Source organism: Felis catus, chromosome C1 (assembly GCF_018350175.1).
Source record: "Felis catus isolate Fca126 chromosome C1, F.catus_Fca126_mat1.0, whole genome shotgun sequence".
Taxonomy (NCBI): Eukaryota; Metazoa; Chordata; class Mammalia; order Carnivora; family Felidae; genus Felis; species Felis catus.
Genome location: NC_058375.1, coordinates 142,422,289 through 142,444,017, shown reverse-complemented (window position 1 = coordinate 142,444,017; position 21,729 = coordinate 142,422,289). Strand labels below are relative to the sequence as shown.

The 21,729-nt window shown below is 39.1% G+C and overlaps 1 protein-coding gene across 7 annotated transcripts in view; it reads left to right on the top strand.

The window, feature by feature from the left end:
- CACNB4 (calcium voltage-gated channel auxiliary subunit beta 4) overlaps nucleotides 1-21,729 on the top strand; it is a 257,203-nt gene that overhangs the window by 115,060 nt on the left and 120,414 nt on the right. The gene's annotated exons all lie outside the window — the stretch shown is intronic.

Sequence of the window (21,729 nt, the reverse complement as noted above, 5' to 3'; positions counted from 1 at the left end):
CCAAGAATATACAGGCACTAAAAGCTGAGTACGGCACTTTCTCTGGGGGGCTGGGTTGCCATCCACATATTTCCGACCACTCTGCGCTGTTGAAAATGCCTTTGCGGGGTGTGTGGGGGTTTAACATGTGATAAGTGATTGTATTCAGCGTGTTCACACAGTAAGTCTGTAATGAGATCATCTTGCCTAGGGACTGATGATATTTTATTCTGAGTAAGAATAAAGCATTATTATACACTGTTAGCACCTCACATCCCCGCAGTGTGAGAGAGACTTTGGTACTGTTATGCAAGGTTTTTCTTAAGATTCTGGTCCAGAGATAGATATTAGACTTCTAATACCCTAGCTTTTCAGTTGTAATCTCCGTATTTCATGCTTTATATGTATAAAGAGAGAGGAACAAGAGCCTTGTGGGAACACACTTGAGTCTGGGCATTTTAGATTCTTGAGTTCTATGGAGCCTTTTTGGACAAGTCCGTTAGCTTCTGCCCTGGTTTCCAGGAGAGTAGTTAATTGTTTGCATCATTCAGAATACGAGGAAGTGCAAAAGATGATTCAGTGCCCCACAGCAAGGGCTCTGCGCAGGAATGGGAGATTTCACGCAGAACATCACCTTACTCCTTCTGTTGCCTTGCCATGGATAAAGGAATGTGTGCTCCTGAATGAGTCCATACCCAGACCAGGCCAGTTACAATAGATCATGCACACAGACTTGTACTATGTTGTCTTCTGTGTCAGGATTGCCTTATTCCACCTCTCACTACCTGCACTTGGTCTTAATACAAGTCCAGGTGCCAAGATACTTTCCACTCATTGAGCCTCCAGTATACTCTATGTACTTTTTATCGATCAAAATAGATTTTGATAGATCTGCTCATTGGTATACATGTTTCATAAATGGATTCACTGTATATTTTGGCTGTTGTGAGATCATTATGAGTAGATTTATTTTTTTATTCAGCAGGGGTTTATTATACACACAATAGCAGGGATGTTCTTATGGGGGTAAATGGAAGAAGCAAATAAGTAGAAAAAGTTACCTAAAAATCCACCCCAAGATAATGACTGTTATCATACTGCCTTGTATCTTTTCAAACTGTCAATGCACATATCCGTGAATATGCCATTCTAAACCTGCTACTGTGTGTGTATTGCATCCTATGCTGTGAAATGATGTTCTCATTTGATAAAAGATTCAGCACACTAGGACTAGACTGGACCGTGCAAGAGATGCTTTGCAAAATTTAAAACTCCTGCACAGACCTTCTGTGACTTTGAGCAATTTAAATGAAGTATAGATTCTTAGAGTATTTTGTAAAGTGAAGCCAGGGCTATTTGCACATAGAATTAATAGTTGATTTCTCCAACACAATTGCTTCTGTTTCCAAATGCTTAAATTCTAAAGTACTGAGAGGGAGAGACATGATCTTTTTCAGTGAAAAAGATGATCAGATCATAATTCAGGGCATTTACTAGAGAGGAAAACATATTCTCTGTAAGTCACAGAAAGGAGCATAATGTATTTACTGATACTGTTAGAAATGTTACAGACGTAAAAGTTAAAGTGAAGGTGAATTTTACAAACTATACATAATCTGTATGTACATATAAAAGCACATATTTACATTTATATGTACCTATACATTATTATAACTATATGTTAATTATTTAAACTACTCACTTTCTATAAGCTGCACAACTCTGCATGTTTGCCTAAATGTCTGTGTTCCTGCAGGTGTATGCACACTGTATGCCCTGTACATTCATATATAGATATGCTCCGTGCTTTGCTAATTAATGGTTAACGCTAAGTGGGAGATTTCTGCGACACAGCATTTGGAGATGAAAAATTAACTGCTCTTGACATAAAGAAAGATACCCGAGAGGGTTGAAAGACACACATCCACAAGAGAATAAAGAATTGCTGTTTTCAAAGATATAATATAGTTCTTTTAAATATGAAGATATGTCCTTGTGCTTGCTAGGAAGGAGGATCAACTTCAGACAGACGGCTTTGTGTGTTTAGGGACTTTTGGAAGAAGACTCTAGAGATACTAAGGATTAGATGCCTTTTGGAAATGAGAAGGCTGGAGGTCTTTATGGTTTGGCAGATCAGAGGACCTTCTGGGGTTAGAAAGTCTTTCTGGCCTATTTCTAGAGAATGAGACCTGTTCCGTTAAAGAATCCAAGGTCTGTTGGCTTCACTGGCCAGAGAGGAAAGACAAATGCTGCTCATGGTTTGTGTAAGAAATTTGAGAAAATCAACCTGTTTTACTCAGCTGAGTGATTCTGGTATTTGTTCAGAATCTAGGTGAATGATGAACAGAAACTTCTCTTTCATCAATCAGTTCTTAGCAATGATGGTTTTCTAAAATATATGTTGAAATGATTTCTAGATGTAGTTGTCATTGAGCTATAGAAATTCCTTAAATCTGATTAGAACCCATGAATTTGCCTCTCCAAGGTCATCAGTCTCATCACTTTCTCTGCCATTTCCACTTTCAAGTGACAGAATGATGTGTTAGGATTGATCCCCACATTTTCTCTGGGACTTCGCTGTCTTCTCTCCTGTGGGTGTTCTTCTTCCTATTAGATTATGATGAGTCCATCAGGATTTAGAATATAGCCCTGTGACTCCCTCCACATGTGCTTAGTGAACACTACATTTTTTTATGGTACAAGGTATTCTGTAGGAAGGTCGACAATTACTAGGAAAACACGTACTTTTAGGGTGAAGGTGAGCAAGCATCCTTGCTTTACCCTTTCCTTTTCTATCAGAGTTCAGTGTAGACCTTATTTCTATGTGGGTGGTTCTCTCATCATTCTGCTCACCATCTCCCTTTAATATCCCTTACCGGGGTAAACTGAGCCACCGGAAGAGGACAAGAAGACATAACTGGACTGTTAACTGTTTTTTGTTACCTCTCTTCCCTCCTCCACCAGTCCTTTGCAATGATCATCATGTCATGAGCTCAGATATCCATGAGGCTAAGTTAAAAATTATGCCAAGAAAGCTCTGTAGATACTCTGTAGCTGATCTAAATCAGGCTGATTTACTTGCCTTTGACGTGTTTGCATTGGGCCACGCTGACTTGAAAAACAGTAACAACTCTAAACGCTGGACTGGTAAGGACACTGGCATGTGACCTTACTTGAGACCAGGCACCAGTAGGCCACTGCTTGGTGTGTAAACTCAAGGGATTTTACAGTTCATATAAAATAATGGCAAGCAGGTTGGGAGTTGTAGATTTTTTATGGCTTGGACTTTGAACTTTTTAAGATTCTGGAGTGTGAGTCTAAGCTAAAACCGTGCAGCCACTCTTGCAGTTCTCACAGGTAGACCAAAAGGAAGGCGGCTCAGATAGCTCACGTGATAGTTTGCAAGATCTAAATAGAAAAGTGCTTGGGCTCACTCTGCATTCAGGTATTCTTTTATAATATAAATATATAGTTTTAGTAATAAGCATTTTTCTCTCGTCTTAAACGGTGCCATAGTATCAGTACTTCCTGCGTCCTATTTTTGTTTCTTTTGCATCTGTTCAGGAGGGATGCCAGGCTGGCTCAGTTGGTGGAGCATGTGACTCTTGATCTCAAGGTTGTGGGTTTGGGCCCCACATTGGGTATAGATATCACTTTATTATCACTTTAGAAAAAAAAACCTTAAAAAAAAAGAAATAGCGAAACGTCTTAAACTTAAAACAGGATGTTTTGAATTTGCTTTCAGCCTTTTTGTTCAGGAGAGTTGATGTAAGAGATACATCCTAACACAAATATCGGCAGCTGTCAATTATTCCGGAGCTTGATTGTATAATTTGTGAATAATTTAATTCTTATTTTGCCTTTTGAATCCTATTACTCCTTAATTTTTCTTCTCTTTTTAGCTTGAGCATCATATAACATAAAAGATTCTGACCTTCAGTGTTTTTCTTTATTAGCAGATTTGTTGAAAAGTTTGGTGAGTAAAAAGGTTGTATTTAAATTTTTTTCACAATCTTTTAAAAAATTACTCTTTGTACTTTGTATCATGAACTAATAATGTATTGTAATAATGCTGGGATTAAAAGCGGAGACTCTGTGCAGGATTGCCAGGGATTATGTCTCAGCTCCCCTCTTCCTAATTTGTGGCCTTGGGTACATTTCTTAAACTTTCTGTGCCTCGGTTTCCACATTATTAAAGTGTTAATAATAATAAACCTACATCTTGGGTGTTTTTGAAGATTAAATAAGGTAATATGCGTAACCCTTAAAACATGTGTTTTCTGCTATTATTATTCTTCACATCATGAATATACTTAAGCTTTTGGCATGGTCCTTTCTCTACAGGTTTTGATATTTCCATCAAATCCTTTGGTTTATTTTCAGAGCATTTACATGGTTTTTGACAGTGCTTTCCAAAAATATTACAGTGGTTGTCAAGTGAAAGAATGTACTAATCTCTTCAGGCCTTCTGATTAGTTTGTTGTATTTTGTTTCAGAAAGGGGGGCAGTAGAGTCTAATCGAGGGAGCACAAGGAAGTGGAATTCCTGGTCTTTGCCACTGATTAGTAGTGACCTTGGGCAAGTCATTTGATCCCTCCAATTCTCAGTTTTGCCTCCTATAAAATGAAAACTCTTTATTAGAGTTTTTCTAAGATTTTCTAAGATCTTTATTAGATTATTTCTAAGGTTTCTTCACATCGAGAATTCTGTTCTGTTTGCTGATAAGCAATTTCTTCAGTTTGGATACAAATGCCACCATATGCCATTTACTTTTTGAAAGGCTCAACTACCGTGGTGTTTTGTATATACTGAGTAAGGTCTCCATATTTGGTCCCAGAGTCTGAACATTTGGCCTTTTCAGACTCTTTGAAGTAGGAAGTTGTGTCTGGTGCACACCTTTGAGAGGACTAGACTTTTGAAGAGGAAAGATGTTTTATTTAAGATTTTTAATTCTAAAGCCAGAATGGTGTTTTGCATATTGCTCATCTGCTTGCCAATACCCACAGTGCATGCCCAGCCCACAGGGATTTGAGCTGAAGACACTTGAGTCTCATCTCTAAGAAAAAAAAATCAAAGACGAATGCTTTCTGAGAATTGAGCTTCTCCTAACTCTTATTGATAATTGAGGAGAGGTATTTCTGCTTTAAATGATCTCTATCTTTCCTTATTGGCTAAATTGTCTGAGCTATGCACTAGGAGACTGTTGCCCCTAACCCCCCCCCCCCAAAAAAAAAAGTTTAAATAATGATTTTATGATTGTAACATTGCCTAATCATCAAGAATGTTTATTTTTGGGTGTTTTCTTGCTTTACAAAATTTTCTTCAGTTCATCAATATTATCCTTTGGGTTGTACTAAAAGCGATAATCAATCAATTAGAAAACCACAGGAATATAATAAATTCTAGGAGACATTCATTATTTTTTAAGTCATTCATTTCTTTTAAAAGCAGTAACTATGCCTAATCTGTTTAATTTTTCTCTGTGATAAAATGAAAGTCAAAGGGATAAAGGGGACAATCTTTACTTCAGCCCAATCTCTTAAATAGTTCCTTAAATATTGTTTGAATAAAGTAAGAGTTGGAAGCAAATATTTATCATGAAGGTAGAAAAATGTGGTGAATATCATGCTAAAATACCTGGTCAACAAATTAGTTCTCCAGTTCATTTCCAAAGAGTCATTGTTGATAGCTTAATATCATTTAATTTCAGTTGAAGTCCCAGAGATTAATGTCTTGGACTTATTTGATTCAATGGCTCTATTGATCCAAGGGACAGAATTAAGAATTAATTTATCAGATATCCAAATCATATTACAGTTGATCATATTGTTAATGCTTAGAATATAGAAATGGAATTAGAGTAAAGTTGATAAGGTAGGGAAGCACAGAACATGTGTTAGTTATCATGTTGCACTTTTTGAAGTGCTAGGATACTGCCCAGTAGAATAAAGTAGAGTAAGGAATAAAACCAAACAGATCAAAAAGGGCTAGCTTAGATATTTGATTTTTTTTAAAAAAAATTTTTAATGTTTATTTTTGGGAGAGAGAGAGAGAGAGACAGAGTGCAAGGAAAGGGGGGGAGGGGCAGAGAGAGAGAGGGAGATACAGAATCCGAAGCAGGTTCCAGGCTCTGAGCTGTCAGCACAGAGCCTGACGTGGGACTCAAAACTCAAAGACTATGACATGAGCCGAGGTGGGACGCTTAACCAACTGAGCCACCCAGTCGTCCCTAGATATTTGATTTTAAAAAGAAAAGACCATTCGATGGTCATGTTTAATTATTAGTTAACTGAAAACCAACAAGTTGGTATGTGAAACATGATGTGTCTTCCTAAAGTGCTAATGTTATTTATTTTTAATATGGTAACAATTTCTGAAGTTATATGTTGTATTTTATTGATACTAAGGCACACATTCCCCACCTTCCACCCCCAACATTTTGATACATCTAAAATAGAGCTACATCTTAAAACTATTGTTCTATTGGTGTTTTTTTTTCTCTTAGTGATATGTAATCTAATGTTGATTTTTTAAATCATTGGTATCTTAAGTGAAATGAGGTTTTGGGGGGGGGGAAATATGTAAATAATACAAAACTGCATAGTATGAAAAATTGGTTTTCCTTAACAACCTCCCGACCTGTTCATGTCTCTACAGGCAGCCATTTTTAACAACTCAGTGGGTATCCATTTAGACTCTTTTCTATGCATTGACAAACATGGGTATTTAGAAAAACATACTTATAAATGCACATATCACATTTGTAATTTTAAAAAGTATGAATATGATCATAATAAATATTTTCCTGTGACTTTTTTTCTTCACCAAAAAGTGTACCATGGATTTTCTCCATATGAATTTATTCTTTCTTATAAGCTGATGTACAGTATGGATTTACTGTAGCAAGTTTAGCCCACTGATAGATTTAGAATATTTCCTGTTTTTCAATCTTGTAGATAAATTCGTACATATGAATCTTTGTGTACACATGGAGCATTTCTCCAGAATAGCTTTCTGGAAGTGGAATTGCTGAGTTAAATGATTTATATATGTGTAAAATTAAAATTTTGCAAAATTAAAATTAAAATTTAGCAAAATTAAAGATTTATATATGTGTACTGGTGTGTATTGTAAAATATTTTTATATTGAAATAAACATTCTTTTTCAATTAAGACTAAAGTGAATTAGCTCAAAATGAAATAGAAGATTCCAAAGAAGTTTCTTGGTTGTGGGAAGCAGCATTAGGCTATGGCCTCCAGGTTTCATAAGAAGAATTTTTTTAGTCTCTGTTTATTATAATTTGGTTTTAAAAACCCACAAAAACTTATGAAGCTCATCTCTCTTTACTTTATAAATGAAAAAAAAAACTGAGGCCCAAAGAAGTTAGGCAACTTGTGCAGAATGACCCAGACAATTTACTGTGGAACTGGACCTAGAGCTGTCCTCAGATCTTTAACTAGAGCAGTGGTCTTTTCATGATGCCAAATGCAAGGGTTAATAATATAAAAAAACTGTAATAACCCGCTGAAGGGTGGTACAGTCATTATTTGTATGGTGCTTGCTTGACAGCTTACAAAGCAGTTGGGAGTTGGGAGAATCTCCAAAACAGAGAACAGATTGCTCTCTGACCCCAATGGAGAGACCTTTGGAATCCAGATTAGAGTCCTGGTTTCTTTCAAGCTTTCTTGTTTGATACTGCTTTCTGGTATGGTTGAAAGTCTCCAGTTTGATGGATTGAAATGACAGCACATCCACAAAACCTAAACGTACATAAAAGCTCAGTGCTAGAGAATGTCAGAAAGAGGTTTTGTGTTTTAGGGAAATGTTAGAATTCTCACTATTTGTATGCAGGTCTTGGTGACAGTTGCACGTGGATGCTACATTTGGCCTTAGCCAAGAGTACCAAAGTTCCATTTTTATTTTGTTTTTCTCGTTGTCAATTCTCTCCATGGACTTTCAATTCAGGGAAACATTTGCATGAGTTAGTAGTGATGCATTTTTTTTAGTAGTGATATTTTTAAAAAGTAAAAAGGGATATCAATATATTTAAAAGGCCAAAGGAACTGTAAGTTATGAATGGGATTCCTTCAGAATCAATCAGAATCCCTACGAAAAATAGCATCCTCAAATTAGGATAATTTGAGAGGTTTAATAAATAGAAGAGGTGTTGTTAGGGTATAAGGAAACCACAAGGGATACCACAGTACTCCCAGGCCTGGTAATTGCAGAACTGTTACCTCCCTTAGGTGCGACACAATTAGGAAAGGGCATGGTTACAGGAACCCAGGAGAGCTGAGTTCTGCCAAGAAGGCTATCATGATATGGATACAGTCTTCCTTGGGGAGGGATATAGGCAGCCTACTGCCATCCCACATGGTGGGGGGAGCCAGGGAATCTCTTTCTCTTCCCTCACTCTAATCGATGCTAAGGTTCTGACTGGCCAAACACAACCAGAAGCCAAAGAGCAGAGCTTATGGGTCAGCAACACGGTGCAAAAGCAGAGGGGGGTGGGGTGGAAGGTGATCTGGAGAGGTAAATGGATGTTGATTTCATCCACATCACTGATGGGCCCTGTCTGACTATATTGGTCTCAGTAGATGACATCATGCAGTTTGAAGGCATTCCTAAACCACAATTCTGAAGATGTTAGTGAAGCTCTGAAAGAGATGCTGTTAGTGGTTTTCCATTGGAGATATGTGTTGGCTTTGATGTGCCAATAGTTCCACTACAATGGTGACCTGAGTTTTTCGTTCCTGTACTCTGTTTTAAAATTATTATCAAGATTTAGAGTACTTCAACAAGGTCTAGAAATGGGATAAAATAAAAGGTTTAAATGTCAGTGTTGGGGAGAAGGTTTGAGAAGCCAAGTTATGTGGGCTTCCATGATTGCCTTCAAATACAGAAAGGTCTTCTGCTGATAATGAGCAGAGAGAGAAAAGCATGTAGCAGACCAACTTGTGGCCCCACTGTGCTCCACCATCATGACCAGATGAGAATAATTCTTAGGATGTGTCCTAATGTCATTACATTGTGATTCCCACCACATAAAACAGTGGGAGGATTGGTGGGAGTAAGGATTAGTGTTGTGAGATTTTGCACTTTTGACAACAGCCTCCTTGTTAAAGGATATATGGACTAAGTGGGGGGCAGGAAAGTCAAGAGGAGCGTTTCCTTTACAGTGTTGGAAGCAGAACTTGTTTTTGAAGGTAGATGAAATCCTTGGAAAATATTAGGATGGAGGTTAGGCCTTTCCCTTTTTAATAAAGGTAAGCAGACCATGGGTGTCTTTATTAAGAAGTCAGTGTTGACTGGTTGCTGGTTATACAGTGTGCAGAATTTGTGAGAATCCATTGAATTGTACACATACAATATATGCATGTTTCTGTATGTGCGTTATACTTCAATTAGAAATTTTAGGGGTCTCTTCTGGGAAAATAAGTCTAACTAGTGGGAATCTAGGAGCTGTATATAATAAAGGCTCTTGTTTCTAATTGTTAGGACTTGGGAAATGTAGAAGGGAGTAGATTCACGTTCTGACTATGTGCTGGAGTTCTGGGTTCAGAAAGAGCAATAAGTCTTGACCAGTGGGCCAGTTGGCCAAGGATGGGACACATGATTCATTGCTGAGAGATAGGAAGACCATATCCTTCTAGTGTCTGGAGCAGAAGCCTCTCTCATTGGTAGCTGCTCATCTTGGCCTTTTGTGTCATGCCCTCCCTGGGACAGGTCGTTATAGTAGTGCTCACACACCCGTGTGTGGCAGATATCTCACTTCTCTGAACACCATGATTTTTAAGGTAAGGGAGACTCTGGGAAGTAGCTTTTCTCCCTGCCTTTAGCATGGTCTGCAGGGTCAGAGCTAAGCTGTTCTCAGCGGTGAGACCTGGTCCATATGCTTCTAGAACCATGCCAGTGCCTCAGCAGAGAGTCCATTCTGGTGACAGGGAATAAAATGAAGATTGCAGCGAGTTGTGGATGAAGTTTATTGGAATAAGGTCCTAAGGTTCAGATGTTCACTCCTGGAAGGGTGTGCACTTGGTACATGGGTGTCCACACTCAATAGAGAAGTAGTGCGTAAGTCTTTAAATATATGTAAGGAGCTACATTAAAGCCAAGCTAGGGTACATATTATATGAACACTGCTTGAATGTTTTCATTTTCAGAATGTATATACTTCTAAAATAACATGTTGTTTTTAGAGATTGGTTTCTTATATTATTTTTGTAGCTCTAATACTTAAATTATTATTACCACAGAGTGCAGTCTTGCAAGAAGGGTGAGGTGGGTCTTATAATTGAAGTACACTATTGCCATTTGTTGTTATAGATGCTTTCGTTAGCTGTGGTATTTTGAATGGTGTTGTGTGTGTGAGAGAGAGAGAGAGAGAGAAAGAGAAGGAGAGGGAGAGGGAGAGGGAGAGGGAGAGGGAGAGGGAGAGGGAGAGGGAGAGGGAGAGGGAGAAATGCCTTGGATCAAAGCTACAATATAAAGAACTCTACAAGATATAACTATCAAGATTTTATTAGGACTGAATAGTATGTTGATAAATATGTATTGTTTTGCCCTGGTTTTGAAATATACACTGATAGAAAGGTAGCTAAAAAAAGTTGTTCATGCTACATTCCAAACTTAGTATAAATTATCCAAAGAATTTTAAGAGAAGGAAAAATAGAAAAGAATATAAATAAGGTAGAAAAAGGACAAGGAAATGCATAACCTAGATTCTGTGAAAGTTTTGATTCATATCCCTTTTAACTAAAATATGTTCTGGCAGTAAGATGTGCAACTAGTTGTTAGATTTTTCATTTGAGTGTTGCATTTACATAGAGAAGCTGGCTTTCAAATGCCAGCCAGCAGCCAACTCAAATACTAAAGATTTGTCTAACTCAGTGACTAGTTTAGTAAGAAGATATCTTGAGGACGTTGAGGGGGAGGGCACACATCAGATACCTTGTTCTGGAAACTCAGCCAGAATCCTCTCAGTTGTGATCTATCTGATTCTTAGAGTATTTGAGTTTTCGGTTCTTAATTTAGGGCTTGCAGAGATGCTGTGAACATAAAACTTCACTTCTGCATACTTAACAGAAGATGGATAGTTTCAAAGCTAAAGAATGCCTTCCTGGAGAAGACTTGAGGATATTCAGTAGGCTCTGGCTATAATCTATTACCATTTCTGAGAAGCATAAAAAATGCCCATTACCCCATAAGCGTTTATGTTACGTGACTTCCAAGATCCCCTAGCCAAGGACATTGATAGACTCTGGAAGCATTTCTTTATTTATGGATTGGACCTACTTCTGGGTGCTGAGTCTCCAAGGCATTTTTAGACCTTTCTGCTATAGTGGAGACAGATGAGACACTAAAAGGCACTCTCCCTCATTGTACCTACTTTTCAGTTTCAAGGAGCCCTCTTTTTTTGTGGATTACACATTGTGTTAGTGTTTTGCAGAACACTTTGGGGGAAATTATTTGCGGTAGGTAATTAGGAGCTGGTGGAAGATTTTTAAACGGGAAAGGTGTAATCAGATGTGCATTGGTCAGAGTGGAAGATGGATTTGAGGAGGGAGAATTCAGGCAGGGAGTCCAATTAGAAAGCTGTCGAAATAGTACAGGTGTGAGGTGGCGTAGGCCTCAACTAGGGCAGTAGCAGTGGGAATAGAGAGGAGGAGGTGAACTGAGAAATATTTAAGTCATAAATGCAGCAGGTTTAATGACTAATTAGCTTAGGAAGGGAAAGGAGTCTGGAATGAACCCCCCAACTTCTGGCTTGGGTGACTGACTGGTTGGATGATGGTGCCACTGAGATTGGCAAACTAGGCCATTTCTTCTGATGACTTTTTTTTTTTTTAAGTTTATTTATTTTGACAGAAGGCATGAGCAAGGGGAAGGGCAGAGAGAGAAGGAGAAAGAGAATCTCAAGCCCATGAACTGTGAGACCATGACCTGACCTCAAATCAAGAGTCAGAGGCTTACCCGACTGAGCCACCCAGGTGCCCCTCTTCTGATGCCTTTTGAACTGACCCAAGGGAGCTCAGGTTAGAAGCAGGGTCCAGGTTCTAAAGTTTTCAATCCTTCAGCTGTTGGTCTCGATTCCTGGCTAAGAAAATTACTGGTTTCATTCCAAGGTCATGAAATAGGTTTGTTCTAGACAGCCAGGACCCACAGTGACCAGGAACTGGCTGTAGAATAATTATATTCTGGCTCTATGCATTCTGGCCCCTGTGCCCATCTTTATATATCCTAATATATGCATATCTGGAAACCATAGAGGAAATGTGCTCTCCATCTTGAGGAACTTCTTATTCTTAGCAAAGAATGTTCAAATCGATTAAAAAAATTTTTTTTAATGTTTATTTTTGAGAGAGAAAGACATGTGAGCAAGGGAGGGGCAGAGAGGGAGGGAGACACAGAATCCGAAGCAGGCTCCAGGCTCTGAGCTGTCAGCACAGAGCCCGATGTGGGGCTTGAACTCACAAACCTTGAGATCATGATCTGAGCAGAAGTCAGACACTTAACCAACTGAGCCATCCAGGCGCCCCTTCAAATTGATTTTTAATCATCTTTTTCCACAGTAAATGAGTATTATTCTAAGTAACAACTAGATTATTAAAAAAAGGGGGGCATTTGGGATATTGCTCAGATAGTAACCAGGAAAAAAAAAACTATTTAAAAACAATCTTTAAAAAAAATAATGTTGTATATGTTTATTTTTCTATTAAGGAGTGGAAGATCATAATATTTTCCCAGAGTATCTCTATCTCTTTATTTTTACAAAAAAAATTTAATGTTTATTTTTGAGAGAGAGAGAGAGAGACAGCGTGTGAGGTGGGGAGGAGCAGAGAGAAGGGGGAACCAGAATCCAAAGCAGACTCCAGGCTCAAAGCTGTCAGCACAGGGCCCGTCAAGGGGCTTGAACCCACAAACCATGAGATCATGACCTGAGCCGAAGTCGGACGCTTAACTGACTGAGCCACCCAGGTGCCCCTATCTCTTAATTTTAGTAGATGAGTCTCTGACCATTAATGTGATGTGCCCATTGATGTATGTGGAAAAAAAAAATGATCCCCTAGTCAAATAAGTTTGGTAATAACCACATTCTATGTCCCTTTCTCAAAGTTTCACAGCATACAATAGGCCACTAAAGTCTCGTAGCATTCTGTAATAAATTAAAAAATATATTTTGTTTAACCCAAAGATATTTCAAACTTCTTTGTCCTCAGAACCCATTTTTCCCCTTAAGGAATAGCTATTAACTACTTGAAGAATTAGCATGCTGCAGAATTCACTGGAGGAAATGCTGGTGTAGTTACTTACATTGGACTTATTTGCTGGAAACATTCTCAATGTCTTAAATTGTGTGGATTTTATGGGCTGGAATGGAGTTTACATTAGAAAAGCATATATGTTTCTGGAGCCTTCTTCTCAGAGACTTTGATTCAATTAGTTTGGGATGGGGCTTAGGACTTGCATTGTTGACATACCCTCGAGAGATGATTTTCATGTAGACACTTCAGCACCTTGGTGACAGCACACGGTACTTAGTTTCCCTTTTCTTTCAGGTCCTAATTTATTTGTCCCATTTCCCTCTGGAGTAGCAAGCACTTTGAAATAGAAATGTCTTTCTTACTCATCTCCCTGCCCTTACATAGCCTTGCAAACCTCACGTGCATGCCACAAGACAGGCACTCAATAAACGGTTGCTGGGAGGAATTGAAATTCAATAACCTTAATTCCTCGAGAAATCAAGAGGAACCCAGGGAGTGGTCAGAAATGATTGAATGTGATATATTTGTCAGGGATTCCCAAGGGATGGATGGAGATATATATATATATATATATATATATATATATATATATATATACACACACACACATATATGTGTACACATATGTGTGTGTATATATATGTATATACATATATATACACACACATACCAGCCACGCTATTATTTTATTCTTGAAAAATCAAAGTAAATTTTAAAATGGAGGCTAGCAGATTTAGGAAATTAAAATACCTTTATTTTTTAATGTTTATTTATTTTTGAGAGAAAGAGAGAGAGAGAGCAAGCTTGAGTGGAGAAGGTGCAGAGAGAGTAGGGGACAGAGGATGCAAAGCAGGGTCTGTGCTGACAGCCCCATGTGGGGCTTAAACTCACGAACCATGAGGTCATGACCTGAGCCGAAGTCGGATGCTCAACCAACTGAGCCACCCAGGTGCCCCTAAAAGGCCTTTATTTTTAGAAGAGCCAGAGTGTGATAAGGGAAACTCAGTCTTCTCTTCTGATATTTCCAATGGGGTTATGCTGATTGTAAACAAATTGGTGACACGAAGCCTCCCTCCCACCCTACACTCCTTACACCCTTTTCCCTAGAGTTCACTTCTCTTAACAGTTTGCTTTTAAATAACAGCTTTATTGTGATATTATTTATATACCATACAATTCACCCATTCAAAGTATGCAGTTCAGTGGTTTTAGTATATTCATAGAATTGTGCAACAATCACCACAGTCAATTTTAGAACATTTTAATCACACCAAAAAGAAATTGCATACGTGTTAGTAGTCACTCTCCATTTCCTGCCAATTTTCCCAGGCCTGGGCTGTTTCTGTGGATTGGCCTGTTCTGGATATTTTGTGCATGGGGAATTAGTCACACAATATGTGGCCTTTGGTGACTGGCTTCTTTGGCTTAACGTAATGTTTTCAGGTTTATCGTGTTGTAGCATGTATCAGCATTCCGTTTCTTTTTATTGCCATGTAATATTCCATTGTATGGATATAACACATTTTATTTATCTATTTGTTGATGGAAATTTGGGTTGTTTTCACTTTTGGACTGTTATGAATAGTGTTGCTATGAACATTTGTAGCAAGTTTGTGTGTGTATGTGGAACTTAACAGTTTCTTGACCAGTCACTTTAAAATGTAAGCCATTGTTAATAATTTGAGACATACTAGAGATATATACTAAAACCTTGGATTGTGGGTAACTTGTTCTGCAAGTGTTTCACAAGACGAGCAAACATTTCTAATAAATTTTAACTTGATAAACTAGTGATGTCTTGCAATACAATTAGTACATGATGGCAAATGTCGCATGATCACAACTGAGCCAGTGGTTCTCTCTCTCTTTCTCTCTCTCTTGCTGCGGGATTATGGGTGATCGTCTTTCATGCTCTGCTGCTCGGTCTCAGGCTGAGGTGTTTGGCAGAAGTCAGTGATTTTTCAGAACGTTGGAAGGTGCCCATGACTGGCACTAGTGTATTTTTTGTCACTTCAAAGCACCTATGGACAGTCCTTTGCTTTTCTATACAAGAGTAAGCTTAGGAATGCTTTGCTTCATTCTAGGTCATTGGATAGGTTCCTTGTTAAAGTTGCTTGAAAAGAAAAAGATTCCACTGAGCCAATAGATAGCAGTGATTCTGTTAGTGATAGTGAATGTTGTTCTACACCATAACCCTCCTCTCTCTTGTCTCTCTCACACCAGCCACAAAGGTTTTCAAAGTTAAGTGCAGGTTAATTTATTTTTCTTTATAGTTTGTATTTTCTTTATTATTTTGTAGTATATTACACTATTGTAATCATTTTTATATGAATATTTTGGGGTTGTGGAATGAATCATCTGAGTTTCCATTATTTCTTATGGAAAAATTAGCTTTGACCTACAAGTGCTTTGGATTGCAAGCATGTTTCCAAAACAAATTATGCTTGCAAAGGAAGGTTTTACTGTATTGATGATTCAAAGTATCATAGAATCCCACTCCACTGACCTATATGGCCATATCTCAGCTATTCCCATGTAACCCTGCTCTAGTCAGTGTGATTCTCTCAGACTTGCTCACATAGACAGTGCTCAGTCTCAAGTGCAAGAATTGTAGACACCATCCCCTCCTTTGGGAGAGCTCTTCTCTGCCCACCCCCCTTTACAGCTTTCGTACTGTACAGGGTCCAACTCTTATTCCACTTGTGTGAGACTGTTCCCAGCATTTCCAAATCTTCTGAACTCACATAGCAGCATCTACCCTGTTCACCTGGGCATTAACCACCTGTTGCCTCATTTGACTAGTTCACTATTTCATACGTCTGTGTCTTATCTCTGCAAATACAGGGTGCTGGAGGGCAAGGACCAAGTCCTTTCATTCTTTTGTGCCTCCCTTACTTCAACCCCAACTACACCAAGGGTAAGAGTAAAATTAATATTGAATCAGTGAATGAATGCTGTAGCTCAAAGCCTCCATGACATTGATGTTCTCAGTGCATAGGAAAATGGGACTGGTTTGCACCAACCAGTGAGGAAATGACGAGAGTCATCAATTAAACCAGGTGCAGCTCTGAAATTGTGAGGGGCTCATTTAAAGAGCTGCTGACTTGTCACAGAAAATGCTGAAAGGCATTCTGTATAGAAATAATCCTGTCTGAACATCATATATTCTCTTCATTTCTTCTTACTTGTTCTCATTTGCAAGGACATGTTCAGGGACGTTGTCTTGAAAATAAGATCCTTGCAACTTCCTCTCTTTTATTTCCAAGCTCAGATCATCATTTAGCAACTCTGTCATTATCAGAGCCATTATGTCTGTGATGGTCATATCCGAAATTTCTATGACTCTGCAAATGAGGTCAGTTGAATGAGCACTACATAAATGGACCTTATGTTAATCTGTAAACCCAAATGAAAACAAAAAGATTACAGGAAACGAGACAGAAAGGTATAAAAATTGGAAACAGAACAAAGATATTTTGGTTTTTCCTGTATTTGGCAATGAAAATTTCAATCATTTTCCTATAAAACCTACTCTTCAGTTATTTCTCTATAGATGAGAGTATAAACAAATCATCTCAGTTCTTTCTTTACAAGTTAATTATGAAAAGGTCCATGGAAGTCATTCTGCCTAAATAAAATTAAATAATAAATAAAATTACTCTATTAACTCATAGCCTTAATTTTTGTGTGATGTTGAAAAGAACTCTCGGGTAGCAGCAGTTGGTCATTGCTACCCAAGTACTTACTACTTCAGGGCCATCCTGATTTGCTTTTTCACTGTAATAGGTAGAACAGGTAGATCCCTTCAGCAGGAATGTATGATTGGATCCTGAGGCCCCTTCATGTAAAGACAAGGGGCCGTCTGGGTGACTTCCTTAAGTTCTTACTTGTGTAAAACTAAGGCATCAGCTTTGTAAATTAATCCTAGACCTATCTGTTCATGGCTTTTGTGCAGGACCAGTAAGTAAATCAAAGTGTTACCAAAGAATTGTTTACAGATGCACTTTCTTTCTGAACATTTAAACAAACATGTAGTGCCTGTGGCATGTCTAACACCGTAGGGGGTGGTGGCTCTTGTAAGAATAATGGAAATAGAAGATGTGCCCCATGTGAAAATGCTTAGTTAAGGTAAGGGGACCAGATTCATCTATGTGAAACAACGAGGAGGGGCCATAAAATAATGGGATGGGCTTTATTCTTGCAAAAAGAATTAGATCCATCACAGTGCTTGCCATTTACAAACTGTTGGGATTTGGAGAAATTGTTTACCTCCCTGAGTTTGTCTCCTTATCAGTACAATGAGGATAATAATGTTCTTACATGGTTATTGTGGTGATAAAATCAATTTAGAGAACATATGTAAAGAGCTAAATGAAGTGCCTGACACATAGTAGTTTAATAAAGTATAGGTATTATTGTTATTATTATTAATAGATTAATAGGAAGACAACCCCCTAAGGTTTAGGGGGGTTGGCATAGAGTCTAAACCCAGGCACAAAAGGAATTGGGAATCGTAGAAAGCCTTTGGAGGCATGAGACTCTTCTGTATAACTTCGTAAAGTGCTGATATTTAAGCCAGACCACTAATCATAATAGTTACCATGTGTTGTGGGCCACAATTGTTCTAAGTGCTCTACATGGATTCCTTCCATTAATTTTCACAACAACCTGATGATGTAGATACTTTTACCACTCATTTTCTAGTGATTTTAAGTGATTTGTCCAAGGTCACAGTAAACAGTAGAGCCAGGACTTGAATCCAAGTATCTGACTCAGAGCCTCTTCCTGAAAAAGGGAAGTTAAGGGTTGGGGGGGTGGGGCATGCAGATCAAATGAAGAAACAGAACAACAGGAGAAGAATAAGTAAAGTACCGACAGACCAATAAGGAGGGAGACCTGTTAGTGATTGGGCATGGCTTTCGGACCCAAGCCTCTGGACTGATCTGGAGGCAGAGGGGAGGTGGAGCCTCTGGAGGGAGAGCTTCCTTTGCGTCTGGAAGAGTCCTGGGAACATGGTGGTCTCCCACTACTGCATCTCTTCCCTGTTTGAGTTCTTAGTGATGAGGACCGAGCCTCTTAATGTACACTTACTGTGTCAGGGCAGAATCTTTAATCTCAGCTCTGTTATCTCTTAATTTTCTTAAGCCTAGGGCAGAAATTGCATTCTAGTACTCCATGTAATATGCGGTTTCTTCTCTAAATATACCCTGTCCTTTCTTCTCCACAAGCCATTCACTCACACTCATCCATATATCTGTTCAGCCAGGTCTGAACACTTGAAGACCATGCTAGCAAAACGCTGAGCAGAGCCAGAAGCCGTTTTCTTCCTTCTCACACAGTTCCCTGAAATTTACCCTCGATTCCTAGGAATATAAATGTTTCAAATGTTTTTGAGAGCAATGCCAGAATGTGAATCAACTACATCACTAAATGTGCTGTTAGCGCAGCTCACACCTCCCCCCACTCCATAGCAACCCTTCTCCAATGAAGACATCAGGGCATTGATTTGCATTCTGGTGCACACTCTAGTCTCCTTTGGGGGCAGCCTTTAAGTCCTGGGCTAGCTGCTTCGGAGGTCCTTTTTTTCCGAACCAAATTATTAGTCCGTTTCAAATATACCTCATGCATATTTACACTTCCTTTGGGCTTCCTTTTTAAATGTTTGGGAAACAGGATCCATTTTGCTACCCTCCCTGGAGATCACCTGTTGACATAAGTGGGGTGTGGTAAGGGGTCAGGAGAAAGAGGAGGCTCCCAGGGAAGGAGGACCTTCAAAGATCTTTTCCAGCCTGTACTTGCTTGCCTTTGTCTGTGTTCTACTTAGAGCTGTCCAAGAGTGGTCTGTGTTTTATAGAAACAGTGACCTCCAGAATCCTATTTCTAGCTGCCTCTTCCAAATAATGGTTACTCTTCACTTAAGGCTTACTGCGAACCATGGGTTATTTCAGGGCTGATACATATGGTTATTTGTAAAGCACACAGTGGGGCATAGATGATGTCTATTCTGATTGAATTGCTTATTTCAGCACTTATTCTGATTAGTTGGTATTGATATTATACTAGTTATCACACAATTTGAATATCACCCTGCACTTTCTGAATATGCTGCATGACATATATCATTTAGTTCTTGCAAGAGCGGGTGAGATAGGTATCATTACCCCTATTTTGCAGACAGGGAAACTGAGGCTCAGAGAGAGTAAATAACTTCTGGTGGTCACACAGTTAGTCCATGGCAGTATCCACGCACATACTCAGAGCCTTTGGGCCTTCCTAGTATGCAATGCTACTTTCCAAGCTCTGGAAAGTACTGTTTCAATTCTAGGTGAGCCTAAGTAATATCATGCTGCTTTGTTTACTAGATGAGGTCTCTGAGAATATGCCTTCTTCTAGAAGACTGGAGGAGGGAGATTTAATCAGCTTCCTTGTGCACAGCACTCCAGTTTTTCATCATTACTCTTTTCTAGTAGGAAGAAACAGGGGCACAGCCACAGCAGAAGCCAAACTACAGTCTGCAAGCATCTCTCAAGCTACTTTCCCTGAAGCCTGCCGCATGTGTTTCTGTGATGCAGAAGCTTTCCTCCTATGCATGGACTTCATCTTGTTGCCCTGATTTAGGATATATCTCATTCTCTTAAACTATCGGATGCCACCACTTAAAGGAGCAAACTGGAACGTGTGCTTGTTGACCTCTCTAATTCTGCCAGCTCCTCTAAACTCTCAGCATCTTTAAGGGAAATTGAAAAATGTCGTCACCTGTGTGTGTGCCAACTCTGGAGGGCTTGCTCTGGCCAACTCAAGCCTGTAACACTTCAGTCATAAGGAGGTTGATTATAGGGGAAGAGAGCTGGAGAAAGAGGAGAGTGAAATTAGGGCATTAGGTTTAAAAACAATCTTTTAAAATGGAGGTGAAATTCACATATCATGAAATTAATTAACCATTTTAAGGTGAACAACTCAGTGGCATGTAGTACATTCATAATGTCATTTAACCACCATGTCTGTCCAGTTGCAAAGCATTTTCATAACTCCACAGTTAACACCTGCTACCCATCAAGCAGTCACTCCCCACTCCTCTCTCTTCTTACCCTGGGCATCCAGTCTTTCTGTTTCTGTGAACTTAACTTATTTGGATATTTCAGACACGTGGAACCATACAATATGTGACCTTCGATATCTGGCTTCTTTCACTTTAGCATAATGTTTTTAAGATTCATCCATATTGTAGCATGTACCAGTACTTCCTTTTTATGTCTGAATAATATTCCATTACATGGATATACCACATTCATTTCTTGGTGGACATTGGGCTATTTCTACCTTCTGCTGCTAGGAAATTTTTATATTAAGTGTTTGTTTGAGTACCTATTTTCAATTCTTTGCAGTATATACCCAGGAGTGGAATTTATGGGTCATATGGTGATTCTATGTTTAGCTTTTAAGGAACTGACAAACTGTCTTCCACAGGGGCTAAAGCAGGGGTCGTTAGTTTTGATAGAGAACTTTAGGGCAGATGTCATGAAGACAGGAAAGAACATATGACTGTCTCTACTGAAAGTTATGCATCTTGAAACAAGACTAAAAATTACAGTAGGATGTCTTCTAGAGACCAATATTGAGCAATAAAAAAACATAGCTGGATACCCATGGGAACAGAGAATTTCTTATGTCTCCACAGTCCATCTTCTACTGGGATTATTGAGATGACCTCATCACTGGTTGCTCTCCCTCTGCTGTTGTCCGTTTCCAGTCCTTCCCTTGGAATGGTCTGCTCTCAGAATTAGCTGTTTAAAGTGCAACCCTCACTTGTTACTTACCTAGTTAAAATCCTTAAATGGCTCACCATGGCCTTCAGAATACATTGCAGATTTCCTTCCTTGGCACATCAGGACCTTTACGCACTGGCCCTGGCTGGGGTCTTTAGCTTCAGTTTCTCCCTTCCTCCCACAGGCATCACACTTGAGCCACATTGCCTACTTGTAGGTCCCCAAATGGGTCATGTTCTTACATACCTTAATGCCTGTGCACATGTTCTCTCCTTCGCCCACAGGACTAACTGTCACATCTCAAAGGCTTTGCTCAAACACCCTTATCCTGCCAGAGTCCCTCATGACTCCCCAGTCTGAACTTTTGGTACTCTCCACTGTATTTTAATGGCTTCTTTATGACTTTTACTAGACTCCAGGAGGACAGGTACTGGACTGTTAGTTCATCATGTGTCTCAAACACCTGCAGCGGTTCTTGGCACAAAGGAGCTCTCAAAATAGATGTCTGAACGAAACTAGGGAAGGCAGAGTGTAGCTAGGTCATCGATGCCTAGTTTCAAAAAAAAATGCAGCCATTTATTCTATAAATTTCAGACTTATTGCATCAGAACATGTGCTTGCATATTGGAAGGGGAGAGGGAGAAAGGCTGGAGGCATGAAGGGCTTGAGGTCTTGGAGTGAATGCCTCTCTAATCCCACCCCATTCCACACCCATTCA